The sequence below is a fragment of the Chiloscyllium plagiosum genome, unplaced genomic scaffold (genome assembly GCF_037043375.1).
Source record: "Chiloscyllium plagiosum isolate Xiang-an unplaced genomic scaffold, Cpla_swu_hap1 HiC_scaffold_2, whole genome shotgun sequence".
Classification (NCBI taxonomy): Eukaryota; Metazoa; Chordata; class Chondrichthyes; order Orectolobiformes; family Hemiscylliidae; genus Chiloscyllium; species Chiloscyllium plagiosum.
In genome coordinates, this window is record NW_028270140.1 from 3,905,367 (window position 1) to 3,918,968 (window position 13,602).

At 41.9% G+C, this 13,602-nt stretch overlaps 1 protein-coding gene across 3 annotated transcripts in view; it reads left to right on the forward strand.

Annotated features, from left to right (window-relative positions):
* The window catches only part of kank1a (KN motif and ankyrin repeat domains 1a), a 255,645-nt gene that overhangs the window by 65,194 nt on the left and 176,849 nt on the right, over positions 1 to 13,602 (forward strand). The window contains exon 1 of one of the 3 annotated variants that reach the window (XM_043718278.2): positions 12,681 to 12,789. The exons of the other annotated variants lie outside the window; for them this stretch is intronic. The gene's annotated coding sequence lies outside the window, so the exon portion shown is untranslated. Of the gene's footprint in view, positions 1 to 12,680; positions 12,790 to 13,602 lie in introns of those variants that run through there. 3 annotated transcript variants of the gene reach the window in all.

The window sequence follows — 13,602 nt, forward strand, 5'->3', positions numbered from 1 at the left end:
CAGGATTGGTGATTGCAAGTTCTGGGGTTTAGAGGTTTCAGTAAGATCAGGGAAGGTGGTTAAAGAGTGGGATGTGTGGCATTGTTAGTCAAGGGCAGTATTACGGTGGCAGAAAGGACTACTGCAGTATTATGGGCAGAGGTCAGAAACCAGAAAGGAGAGGTTACCCTGTCGTAAGTTTTCTAAAGACCTCCAAATAGTTCCAGAGATGTAGAGGAAAGGATAGCAAAGATAATTTTGGATAGAAGTGAGAGTAACAGGGTAGCTTTCATGGGGCTCTTTAACTTTCCAAATATTGACTGGCAACACTGTTGTTCAAGTACTTTAGATGAGTTGGTTTTTGTCCAATATGTGCAGGAGGGTTTCCTGACACAGTATGTAGATAGGCTAACATGGGGCGAGGCCACATTGGATTTGGTACTGGGTAATGAACCCAGCCAGGTGTTCGATTTGGATGTAGGTGAGCGCTTTGATAGTGACCACAATTTGGTTATGTTTACTTTAGCGATGGAAAGAGATGGGTATATACTGCAGGGCAAGAGTCATCGCTAGGGGAAATGTAATTATGATGCGATTTGGTGAGACTTAGGATGCATAGCAAATGGAAGAGATCTGCAAGAGTTGGACATAATCGGTGTTCCTTGAACAAGCTCCACATTTCAATTATGTGTCCTTGGTAAGTATGTACCTGTCAGGCAGGGCGAAAGTGGTCGAGCGAGGGAAGTGGTTTACTACAGAAGTTGAATCTCTTGTCAAGAGGAAGAAGAGGCTTATGGAAAGATGAGACGTGAAGGCTCAGGGCACTGAGAATTACAAGTTAGCCAGGAAAGACAAAGACAGAGCTAAGAAGAGCCAGGAGGGGACATGAGAAATCCTTGGCAGGTAGGATCAAAGAAAATCCTAAAGCTTTCCATCGGTAAGATTAGGCCCATTTGAGGACAGTGGGAAGTTGTGCGTGGAGTCTGAAGAGATAGGAAAAGTACAAAATAAATATTTTTCATCACTATTTACACAGGAAAAAGGCAATGTTGTTGGGGAGAATACGGAGATATAGGCTACTAGACTAGATGGGATTAAGAGTTCATAAGGAGGAGGTGTTAGCAATTCTGGAAAGTGTGAAAATAGATAAGACCTCTGAGCCAGATGTGATTTATCCGAGGATTCTCTGGGAAGCCAGGGAGGAGATTGTAGAGCCTTTGGCTTTGATCTTTGTCGTTATTGTCTACAGGAATAGTGCCAGAAGACTGGAGGATACCAAATGTCCCCATGTTCAAGAAGGAGAAAGTGATGACTGCAGATGCTGGAGGTCAGAGTAGAAAAGGGTGGCGCTGGAAAAGTACAGCTGGTCAGGCAGTATCCGAGGAGCAGGAGAATCGACGATTTGAGCATGAGCTCTTCATCAGGAACGATCTCCTTTATGCTTTTCCAGCACCAACCTTTTCGACCCTTGTTCAAAAAGGGGAGTAGAGACAACCCTGGTAATTATAGACCAGTGAGCCTTACTTCTGTTGTGGGCAAAGTTTTGGAAAGGCTTATAAGAGAGAGAGGATTTGTAATTATCTAGAAAGGAATAATTTGATTAAGGATAGTCAATGCTGTTTTGTGAAGGGTAGATCATGCTCGCAAACCTTATTGATCCTTTGAGAAGGTGACCAAGCAGATGGATGAGGGTAAAGTGGTTGATGTGATGTATATGGATTTCAGTAAAGCATTTGATAAAGTTCCCCACAGTAGGCTATTGAACAAAATACAGAGGCATGGGATTGAGAGTGATTTAGTGGTTTGGATCAGAAATTGGCTAGCTGAAAGAAGAGAAGGCAGGTGGTTGATGGGAAATGTTCATCCTGGAGTTCACTTACTAGTGGTGTGCCTCAAGGATCTGTTTTGGGAGCCACTGCTGTTGGTCATTTTTATAAATGACCTGGATGAGGGCAGAGAAGGATGGGTTAGTAAATTTGCGGATGAGACTAAGGTCGATGGAGTTGTGGACAGTGCGGAAGGATGTTGTGGGTTACAGAGGGACATAGATAAGCTGCAGAACTGGGCTGAGAGATGCCAAATGAAGTTTAATGCAGAAAAGTGTGAGGTGATTCACTTTGGAAAGAGTAACAGAAATAAAGAGTGTTGGGCTAATGGTAAGATTCTTGGTAGTGTAGATGAGTAGACACATCTGTGTTTATGTGCATAGCTCCCTGAAAGTTGCCACCCAGGTTGATAGGATTGTTAAGAAGGCATACAGTGTGTTAGCTTGTATTGGTCGAGGGATTGAGTTTCGGAGCCATGAGGTCATGTTGCAGCTGTACAAAACTGTGGTGCGGCCGCACTTGGGAGTTTTGTGTACAGCTCTGGTCACGCATCAGAGGATGGATGTGGAAGCTTTGGAAAGGGTACAGAGGAGCTTTACCAGGATGTTGCCTGGTATGGAGGGAAGAAGTTATAAAGAAAGACTGACTGACTTGAGGCTGTTTTTATAAGAGAGAAGGTGGTTGAGAGGTGACTTAATAGAGGCATACAGGGTGCTCAGATGGTTAGATAGGGTGGACAGTGAGCCTTCCTCTGATGGTGATGGCTAGCATGAGGGGACATAGCTTTAAATTGAGGGGTGATAGATATAGGACAGATGTCAGAGGTAGTTTCTTTACTCCGTAGTAAGGGCGTGAATGCACTGCCTGCAACAATAGTAGACTTGCCAACTTTAAGGGCATTTAAATGGTCACTGGATAAACATATGGATGGTAATGAAATTGATTTAGGTTAGGTGGGCTTCAGATTGGTCTCACAGATTGTCATAACACCGAGGGGCGAAGGGCCTGTACTGCGCTGTAATGTTCTTTTTTATTGAATGCATTCAAGAGGTGGCTTGATATAGCACTTGGGGTAAATGGGATCAAAGGTCATGGGGAGAAAGCAGGATTAGGTTACTCAGTTGGGCAATCAGCCATGATTGTGATGAATGGTGGAGCAGGCTTGAAGGGCTGAGTGGCCTCCCCCAGTTCCTATCTTCTATGTGTCTATGTTTAACGTTTCTGGTCCAGTGACCAGTTCTGAAGAAGGGTAACTGGACCCAGAACATGAACTGTGTCTTTTTTCCATCTAGTTTGGGCCTTGAATTTATGAAGGGCCTATCGTAATCTTAGCATGTCCCACAATAGTTAACCACTGTTTGAATTGACATTTTTTGGGTAGTAATTGTGAAATGTTAGTAACGCTGATCTCTAGTTTGCTCACAAAGAGGTAGATAGTCTGGGCCTTTTTTTGACTTGACGTTGCACTGTCAGAGAGACCCTGAGGCCATCCTGAAATTGGGCATTTTTCAAAAATCTTCAGGGCAGGCTCGTGACATCTGGTGTACCTCCTTTGTCAGGCAACCCCCCAGCTGGGGGAGGTTGGGTCTAGCTTGAGTCTTTGCATCAGGGAGAAGAGAGATTCATGCAGATTGCCAGTGTATGGAGTTGGAGGATTATTAATTGCACTGAGGATTGTTTTTCTAGACTGTTTTAATTGATGGAATGTTAATGAGCTATGTAGCTTATCCTTGCAGATCCCAACGTTGCTAGAATTGTGCGAAAATGCAGAAAACTCCTCCCTAACATCTCTTTAGTTGAATTAAAAGTTGTTCCTGATTACATTTTTATTCATACGAGTACAGAGAATGGTTAAATTCTGCTGATTCCTATATTCAATGCTGTTCCTATTGGTTTGTTGGTTTGTTTTAAAGATTGAAACAGGAATTAGAGTCATACAGATGTACAGCATGGAAACAGACCCTTCAGTCCATGCCAACCAGATATCCCAACCCAATCTAGTCCCACCTGCCAGCACCCGGCCCATATCCCTCCAAACCCTTCCTATTCATATACCCATCCAAACGCCTCTTAAATGTTGCAATTGTACCAGCCTCCACCACTTCCTCTGGCAGCTCATTCCATACACGTACCACCTTCTGCATGAAAAAGTTGTCCCTTAGGTCTCTTTTATATCTTTCCCCTCTCAGCCTAAACCTATGCCCTCTAGTTCTGGACTCCCTGATCCCAGGGAAAAGTCTTTGCCTATTTACACTATCCATGCCCCTCATAATTTTGTAAACCTCTAAGATTATGGTCATTTTGTTTAGTTTCATGTATAACTTGCAAGCTGTTAAATATGCTCAGAAATATGTTTACCAGTCCAAACAGTCACTAAAATCTTCAAGTCTTCACGTGAAACTATTTAGTGAACTTCATGGCCATATTTCAGTTCATGATCGCAGTTTTCTCTGTAATCTGAAGGTTAGTAACTGAGGACTAAATGATTTCCTTGCAGCATGTAATTGGTAAAAGAGGGCCATCTCTTTGACTAGAAGTTTATTTTTTAAAAATTAAACAAATGATGTATATATTTTTATATATTAAACAGCATTATGCAAATTGACCTGATTTTTAGTTACTGCTTTTCTGTGGACTCTGTGGTAAACTTGTATTTAAATACTCTGATTACAGGAGGGTTCCACAATTCTACATTTTTGTTTTGTCCTAAAAATATTCCATTGGAGTTGAGCAGTTTGAATTCACAGCCATAGTAGTGTTATTTTGGAATATTGCGTATAATTCTGGTCTCCTTCCCATCGGAAGGATGTTGTGAAACTTGAAAGGGTTCATTAAAGATTTACAAGGATGTTGCCAGAGTTGGAGAATCTGAGCTACAGGGAGAGGCTGAACAGGCTGGGGCTGTTTTCCCTGGAGCGTCGGAGGCTGAGGGGTGACCTCATAGAGGTTTATAAAATCAGGAGTGGCATGGATAAGGTAAATAGAGTCTTTTCCCTCGGGTCGGGGAGTCTAGAACTAGAGGACATAGGTTTAGGGTGAGAGGGGAAAGATATAAAAGAGACCCAAGGGGCAACATTTTCATGCAGAGGGTGATACATGTATGGAAGGAGCTGCCAGAGGAATTGGTGGAGGTTGGTACAATTGCAACGTTTTAAGAGTCATCTGGAGGGGTATATGAATAAGAAGGGTTTGGAGTGATATGGGCCGGGTGCTGGCAGGTGGGACTAGATTGGGTTGGGATATCTGGTCAGCATGGGTGAGTTGGACCGAAGGGTCTGTTTCCATGCCGTACATTTCTATGACTCTTGCGCAGCTCAAAATACAATCCACGAAAAGATGGTAGGTCAGGGAGCGGGGTTGTGGGTGGTGTCGGGATCTCTTTCGAGAAATGATTAGATTTGCATTACTGTCTCGCAGGGGCTACGGAACTGTAGTGTCTGAATTTTGGGATGATGCAACAAAATTCCATTCAACAATGCAGCTATTTCAAGCTAAGTAAATGCTTAGTTGGAAAGTACTGTTAAATGCTCAAGAATGATAATAAGCACAGCTAAATTAAACTGACATTAAATTTCAGTTCTCAGCTTGCATCTGTATTGTTCAACCAATGTAAACTATGCTTTGGTAGTTGAGGCATGACTAGTTTTCTCGAGTTGGAAGCTAGATGAAAACACATGCAATGTTTATGTCTTGATGATAAAATCCTCGTCAAGGTATTTCTGTTTGTCAGCATTTATATTTTTAATTTTAAAAATTATTTTAAATTGAATGAAAGGGTAAAGTTTATGTACATCTGGGTTCTAGTCCACCCTCAGGTGACTGTCTGTCTGTGTGGATTTTGCACATTCTCTCTGTGTGGCTTTCCACCGGGTGCTCCGGTTTCCTCCCGCAGTCCAAAGATGTGCAGGTTAGAGTGGATTGGTTGTGCTAAATTGCCCATAGTATCCATGGATACTATGTAGGTTATGCGCATTACCAATTTATAAATGCTGGTTATAGAGATAGGGGAGGTCTGGGAAGGATGCTCTCAGATGGTTGGTGCAGAGCAGATGGGCAGAATGGCCTCCATTTGCACTGTCGGGATTCTATGATTCTGTTTGTGATTCCACAGCTATTGATTATGATAATATAAAGTCTGTTTTGAGGTATTTGGGAATGTGCATACTACTGTTAGGATTTATTGGTCATGTGAATCATAGCCACAGAGGTAGGTGTTTCCCAGTTAATTGTGAGTTAACTGGGATGAGATACTCCAAGGTTTGTGTCGATGATCCAGGTTTGCAAGATAACCATTTGAGAGTTTCCATACAGAGTTGTTATCGTTGCTTCTGCTGTAAGTTTTACAGACTTGGCATTAGGTGAAAGTGAATTCCCATCCCAGCACTCAGCAAAGGAGCGTGTGCTGCTTGGTAAAGAAACCTTCACTTTGTTGTTTGATGATTTGGAAAACACCAGTATGACCACTGCTTTTTGTTTGTTTGCATAAATGATTTGGCTGTGACTTTAGGAGGCATTCCTGAAGAAGGGCTTATGCCCGAAACGTCGATTCTCCTGTTCCTTGGATGCTGCCTGACCTGCTGCGCTTTTCCAGCAACACATTTTCAGCTATAGGAGGCATAGTAAGTTTACAGATGACACCAAAATTGGAGGTGTAGTGGACAGCGAAGAAGGTTACCTCAGATTACAACAGGATCTTGATCAGATTGGCCAATGAGTATCAAATGGGGTTTAATTTAGATAAATGCAAGGTATTGCATTTTGGGAAGGCTAATCACTGCTCTGACTTTACACTTAATGGGCTAGTCCTGGTGAGTGTTGTGAGCAAAGAGACCTTGGGGTGCAGGTTCATAGTTCCCTGAAGGTGGATCTCGGGTAGACAGGTTAGCGAAGAAAGCGTTTGGTATGTTTGCCTTCATAGGTCCGAGCGTTGAATATCCGATTTGGGAGGTCATGTTGCAGCTGTATAGGATATTGGTGAGGCCCCTTTGGAATACTGCATTCAAATCTGGTCGCTCTTCGATAGGAAAGATGTTATTTAACCTGCGAGGGTTCAGAAAAGGCTTACAAGGATGTTGCCAGGGTTGAAGGGTTTGGGAGAGGCCAAAGAGGCTGGGGTTTTAGAGTTGATCAGTCAGGTCTTTTCCTGGGATGGGGAGTCCAAAATTAGAGGGCATAGGTTTGAGGTGAGAGGGGTAAAGATTTAAAAGGGACTGAAGGGTAACTTTTTCACACAGCGGGTGGTGCAGAGTATGGAATGAGCTGCCAGAGGAAGTGGTGTAGGCTGATACACTTACAATATTTGAAAGACATCTGGATGGGTATATGAATAGGAAGGGTTAAGAGGGTCTAACTGGACTGGATCAAATTGGGATGTCTGGTTGATTCAGACGAGTTGGACTGAAGGATCTGCTTCCGAGGTGTATGACACTTTGACTCTGTGTCTGAGCATGGATGTGCACCCACAGGCAGATTGACTTGATGTATGCCACACAGCAATGGGGCAATGTATTTTTTTGGATTTACAGTTTGCAAGATAGTCTTTCTTGGCTTGCTCAGTCTTTGTCGCAGATTCTTTGGGATTTAGTTACAGCTCCCAGTAAATGTTGCACATTCCTCCTTGTGCCAAACTTGCAGGGAAACAGTATTGCTCCCACGTCCATACATGCACTGTGATCCCACCATAGGGTGAAGAAATGGAATTTCAGTGCAAGTGACAGTGATGTGACAACAGAATCAACTCATGGACAAGACTCCAGTATAGTTTTGACTCCAGTTTGTAAACATTACATTCACCTGGAAGCATCTTCGTCAGAAGAAAGAACCAGCAAAACTCGTGAATGACTCTCAAACTAATCCAACTGGGCCTGTATATTTCAAAGTGGACCTCCAGTTCACCCAGTATGTTCATTTCCAAGTTTGTTTTCCCTCCTCCTAGGTACTTCGTAGTAATAACTCCTCCTGAAATTCTGCTTTTACATCTAAACTTCTGTTTAACAGAGAACATTTATGGTGTTAGAAACGGGAGTGTTAATGTTGTGTTCTGAATTTGTTTTTAAAAAAAGGCACTCCAGTGGTTGGAGTTGGTAGCTTATTAACAGTGAGTTGTCTTTACTGTGCCTACACTGCATCTTTTCTAATATTATCATCTAGTTTTAAACCACATCCCCCCCAAAAAAAGTTGCTTGCATAGGAGAAACTATTTTGTTTTCATTTATAACCTATTTGACAGCTGTTTTATTATTATCCAAAATCACTTCATTGATAGCCCAAGGTTGTGAAACATTCCCTATAAAATGCAGGTTGGTTGAGTGAGTGTTTAAAAAGAAGCCTGTAGTTGGGGACCGGAGGGTAAACTGGATTTTGATTGCGGTTCATTTTTGGCCACGTTTTGATTTTAATCTGTGTTCATTGATTTGTGAAACGTGTTGAAGCTAGAGACAAATTCCCATGCATTCCATTCAAGCAACATCATTTTGTAAGCCTGACTGTTTTTAATGTGCTGCAACATTTTATGTTTGTGCTGAAAATGAATTTTTCTTTTTCTTTCTTTCTTTCTTTCCTAATAATCATAAACTGCACCTTCTAAAGCTTAGAAGAAGGCCTGAAGGTTGAAGAGTGTAGAGAATGTTCAGCCTATTGTATTTAAGTTAGTGAAGGAGAATTAAGTTTTAGGAATGCTTTGGATTTACTTGTTAAATATAACCATTTAATCGTCAACTAGTAAACTAGACCCTTACCTTGGCTTTTAATTTTATTCTTCGCCCATTGCCATTGTGATTTTGATATTGGGAGTGTGTACGTGTATTCTGAAATGTTTCACTATTAAATAGTTACATTTCTCTTCTACCAGCCAGGTCAAGTAATCGAGCATGAAATCTTTGTAAAGAGCAAGTTCAGCTGTTCCAAATTTGCCAGGCTATATTAGATCACTTTTGCTGAGAGTTTTAATCATTAACACTGTTTTAAATCATGGTAGCTAATGGATATAGAAGACACTTAGTTATGTCAACATTTTGTGCAACCTTTTGAAAAAGATGTCTAAGCTGAACCTTTTGTCACTTGTTGCCCTCCTATTACTGTGTTCTTTTGATATTGCTACCTGAAATGGACTTAGAAAATTGACAAGCAGGTGTAACACAGAAAGCATATCGAATCCATTGGCAGGAAACATTTTTATCTTTGTTAATGTCTGAGGCATACTAAAATCAATATTTGAACTTGGCCAGTAAATAACAGCACAATTGTAGAATAATTCTAAAGTTTTTGTTTTTTTTTGCAATGCGTAGTATGTTTTTTGTTTGTAATGAGTGTTTAGGGAGACTGCAACAGATTTCAATTGCGATTAATGGAATTATTTTGAAAACTAATCACTTTCTGAACATTTTATGGTTGACTGGTAGAAGGCTGTTTGTGTGCGCAGTGATGTGCTGCAGGGATCAGTTCTGGGTCCCTTTTATTGTTGGTATTATTTATAATTATGTTGTAGATAAAAATGTTTGGGGCTGTTGCGGGATTGTAAGTAAGTTTGCAGATGACAAAGATTGGCGGAGGATTTGACATAGAGGAACCATCTTGAGTTACAGGAGGATATAAACAGATTGGTCAGATGGAGGATCAGCAGCAGATGTAATTTAACCCTGATATATGTGAGGTGATGTACTTTGGAAGAAGGAACAAGACGAAGCAGTGCTCAGTGAATCGCAGGCCGCTAGGAAGCTCAGGGATCTTTGGCTGCTTGTCCACCGATCCCTGGAGGCTGCAGGATAGATTAATAGGGGAGTTAAGAAGGAATATGGGACACTTACCTCTATTAGTCAGGCGTAGATTTTAAAAGCAGGGAGGTCATTGTTGGAGCTGTACAAAACTTTGCTTGGCCTCAGCTGGAGTACTGTGTGTAGTTCTGGTCACCACACTATAGGAAGGATGTGATAGCAGTGGAGGGGGTGTAGAGGAGACTCAAGAGGATGTTGCCTGGGATGGAGCATTTTCGTGATCAAGGGACACTGGATAGAATCTGGTTGTTTTGTTTGGAACAGGGAAGGTTGAGGGGTGTCTTCAGAGGTGTTTAAGGACTAAGGAGAGAGTGAATAAAAAGCAGCTGTTCCCCGGAGGTAAAAAAAAAGCCAAGGGTGTAATCTTAAAGTCGAGGGCAGGAGGTTTAGAGCGGATTTGAGGAAAACCTTTTTTTTTCCCCCACCCAGAGGGCTGGGTTCTGGGATTCACTGCCTCAGAGGGGAGTGGCAGACCTCAACGTTTTTAACAAATATTGGGATAACCACTTGAAACATCATAACACTTGCGGTTATGCTCCTTGTGCAGGGGAGTGGGTCTTGTGTAGATAGTGGTGCATTTTTTGTTGTTTTTGAAGTGGATGGGCCAAAGAGTCTCTTCTGTATTGTACAGTTCTATGAATAGAACCACTTACACTCACTGATATCATGTGGCTGCCTTCATTAAGAGAGATTGAACATTCCACTTCAGGAAAACTGAAAGAACTGAGGGTGCATTAGCAGCTATTCACTCCTAACCAGATTGTTATCCATTCCTTTGCCTGTTCAACTGTTCCTCTGTCTCGATGGGCTGTATCCCTGCCTATCGTTTACTCCTTATCCCTTTCCCCCCCCCCCCCCCCCCCCCCCCAAATCTTTGGCATAAAAACCAACTGTTTTCCTTACTACCATCAGTTCTGAGGAAAGGTCACCAAACCCGAAACGTTAACTCTGATTTCTCTCCACTGATGCTGCTAGACCTGCTGAGCTTTTCCAGCATTTTGATCTACCAGTTGGGTCTGAATGGAAATTTGAATTTGAAAATCAAACTTTCTACATTTTAAAACCTGACTGAACAATTTACGTGCAATTCAAAATGCCTTCCTGATAATCTTCAGCTCAAGAAAAGGTGACATGATCAGGTCAGTGCTGAGAAGGCAAGGGATTTGTGTACTAGCATGAGTTGGATAGGGAGAGTGCTAGTATTGAGACAAGAGAAGAGAGTACAAATTGAGGTGAAGAAAGAGGAAGATAACACTATCATACACAGAATTTAGCTGGGATGTGGTTCTAGTCCTTCTGATTTCTTGAAGATAATTGGATGGTGTGTGAAGGGAGCTAGTGCTGTGAGTAAGCGAGTTGTGTTGGGGGTGTGGTTTGTGGGCAGAGTCCTTGTGTTTCTTAAGGCAGAGAGGGATTGATTCTCCAGCAGGGAAATCTAGGATTATGGGATAAAGGCAGGAAAGTTTGACTTTAGGAGCCTGTTGAATGGTGGAGCAGGCTGAGGGACCGAACAGCTGCCTCCTGGTCTGATTTCTTACTGTCTTGCGGTAAATGTTGGAAAGCAAATGACTCTGAAGCAATCGCACTTAAGAAGAAAAATCCAAATTGCCTGTTTTTCAATTATTAAAGAAAATGAACCATTTTTAACATTTCAATTTGAGGATATCCTGCATCATGATGTATGGCATTGCTAAATGATATAGACTTTGAACAGAGCTGGCAACTTGAGATTACTTCACCAATCTTGTGGTTCTGTTCGCCGAGCTGGAAGTTTTTGTTGCAAACGTTTCGTCCCCTGGCTAGGCGACATCATCAGTGCTTGGGAGCCTCCTGCGAAGTGCTTCTTTGATGTTTCCTCCGGTGTTAATAGTGGTCTGACCCTGCCGCTTCCGGTTGTCAGTTTCAGCTGTCCGCTGTAGTGGTTGGTATATTGGGTCCAGGTCGATGTGTTTGTTGATGGAGTTTGTGGATGAGTGCCATGCCTCTAGGAATTCCCTGGCTGTTCTCTGTCTGGCTTGCCCTACAATAGTAGTGTTAGTGATAGTACAAAAACTTCCAGCTCAGCGAACAGAACCACAACAACGAGCACCTGAGCTACAAATCTTCGCACAAACTTTGATTACTTCACCAATGCTCATGTGGACCATTAGCTGCTAAAGAATTGTTTTGAATACAGTTTACAGTCTGGTTCAATGGAGGATGCAGGACGGTATGCTGGAAGGGGCACCAGGAATACCAAAAATGAGGTGTCACCCCAGTGAAGCTACAAAACAGGACAACTTGCGCACCAAACAGCTTTAAGTAGTAAATGATAGACCGAGCTAAGTGATTGGGTGGTACGGTGGCTCAGTGGTTAGCAGTGCTACCTCACAGCACCTTTGGACTGGGGGAGGAAACCGGAGCACCCGTAGGAAACCCACACAGACGTTGGGAGAATGTACAAACTCCACACACACAGTTGTCTGAGGATGGAATCGAACCTGGGTCTCTGGCACTGTGTGACAGCAGTGCTAACCACTGAGCTACCATGCTGCCCCTCAGTAGATCTCAATAGAAAATAAGCTTGATGCCTTCAGCATTGATATACTCATGACTTCTATGCATTTCTAATTCCTATCTTTCTAACCCTGCTCTTTCATTAGAAAGGGATACCAGCAGCCAAAATTACAAGGTTGTGTTCCCATTTAAGTGTTAGCAATTTTTAACATTGTATTTAGGATGTTTTTAGGATTGTCACTTTTTGCCTCCCTTCTCTCTCTTCTATATAATGAGTGAAAATTTTATTTTGATGTAGTTTAATATATTCAAAAAGTGGACTGTTTTAAAATGCTGTGATAAACTGAAGCCATAGCCTGGTGTTGGTGCAATCTGAATTTAAAAGTGCTTCCTTTCCCTTCAATTTGACTGCTGTTTTTGTTTAATTTTAAAAAAAGAGAATTTTCAAGTGGCAGAGGCAGGAAGTAATTAAAGCAGAAATGCTGTGCTTTCAAAAGAGGCAAATTCCTGACAAGGTCAGTACGCTTTATGTAAGATCGCAATGGAGATAAACGCAAAAGAAAATTAAACCTCTGTGGAAAAGAAAACTTGCTAAAGACCACAGGGGGATAAAAGGAGTTAATTGGAACTTGAAGAATGTGAATTGGTTAGAACTCCCAAAGTAAAAGGAGTGACTATGAAGTGTAGCTGACTATGTTTCAGAACGCTGGAGTGAGGTATGTGTTGCCTTTTTATCCTTTCAAACATGAAACCTGTTCACTGCCTGCACCTGCTTCATCAGGATTTATGTTGCTGCTGCATCATGGTAATGCAGACGTCCTTCAAACGCAAAACTACTCGGTGGACAAAAACAGTATACAATAGCGGGTTTTATCACGTACTCCCTTCACTGAGTGCAGCTAAACTGGAAGATCCATTGTAACGAAAACAACTTTCAGAGACGGTTGCTTGCTGAATTCTAAATCTTGTAGAACTAAATTTTTCTTGTTACTTGCACAAATTTGTGAACTCTGTATCTGCACAAAGGTCTTGTAAAACTTTATTATTGCATTTCACAGGGTATCGTAACAGCAGTTGTTGTAGCAGTTGCTGGAAAGTTGCACATGCAGTGATCCATTTGGGCCTTAGTAAATTATTGTTCTCTCAGTATTATAAATATAGGTCAATTAAACCAGTTTTATTTACATTCTGTCCTTTAGTAACAGAGATCTGCAGCACAGAATAAAAGGCTGTTTGGCCCAGCACATCCATCTTGGTTAAAAAGAACCACCTAACTACATTCTAATTCCATTTTCTCAGCACTTGGTCCATAGCCTTGTACACTTTTACATCACAAGTACACATCTAAATACTACTACAGTATTACACTGGTTTCTGCCTCACCCACCCTTACAGGCAATGCGTTACAGATTCTCGCCATCTCCTGGGTGAAAAGGTTTTTCTTCATATCTCGCAACCGTCTGCCCCTTTCCTATAAATCTATGCGAAAGTGAGGACTGCAGATGCTGAATATTATAGTCAAGAGTGTG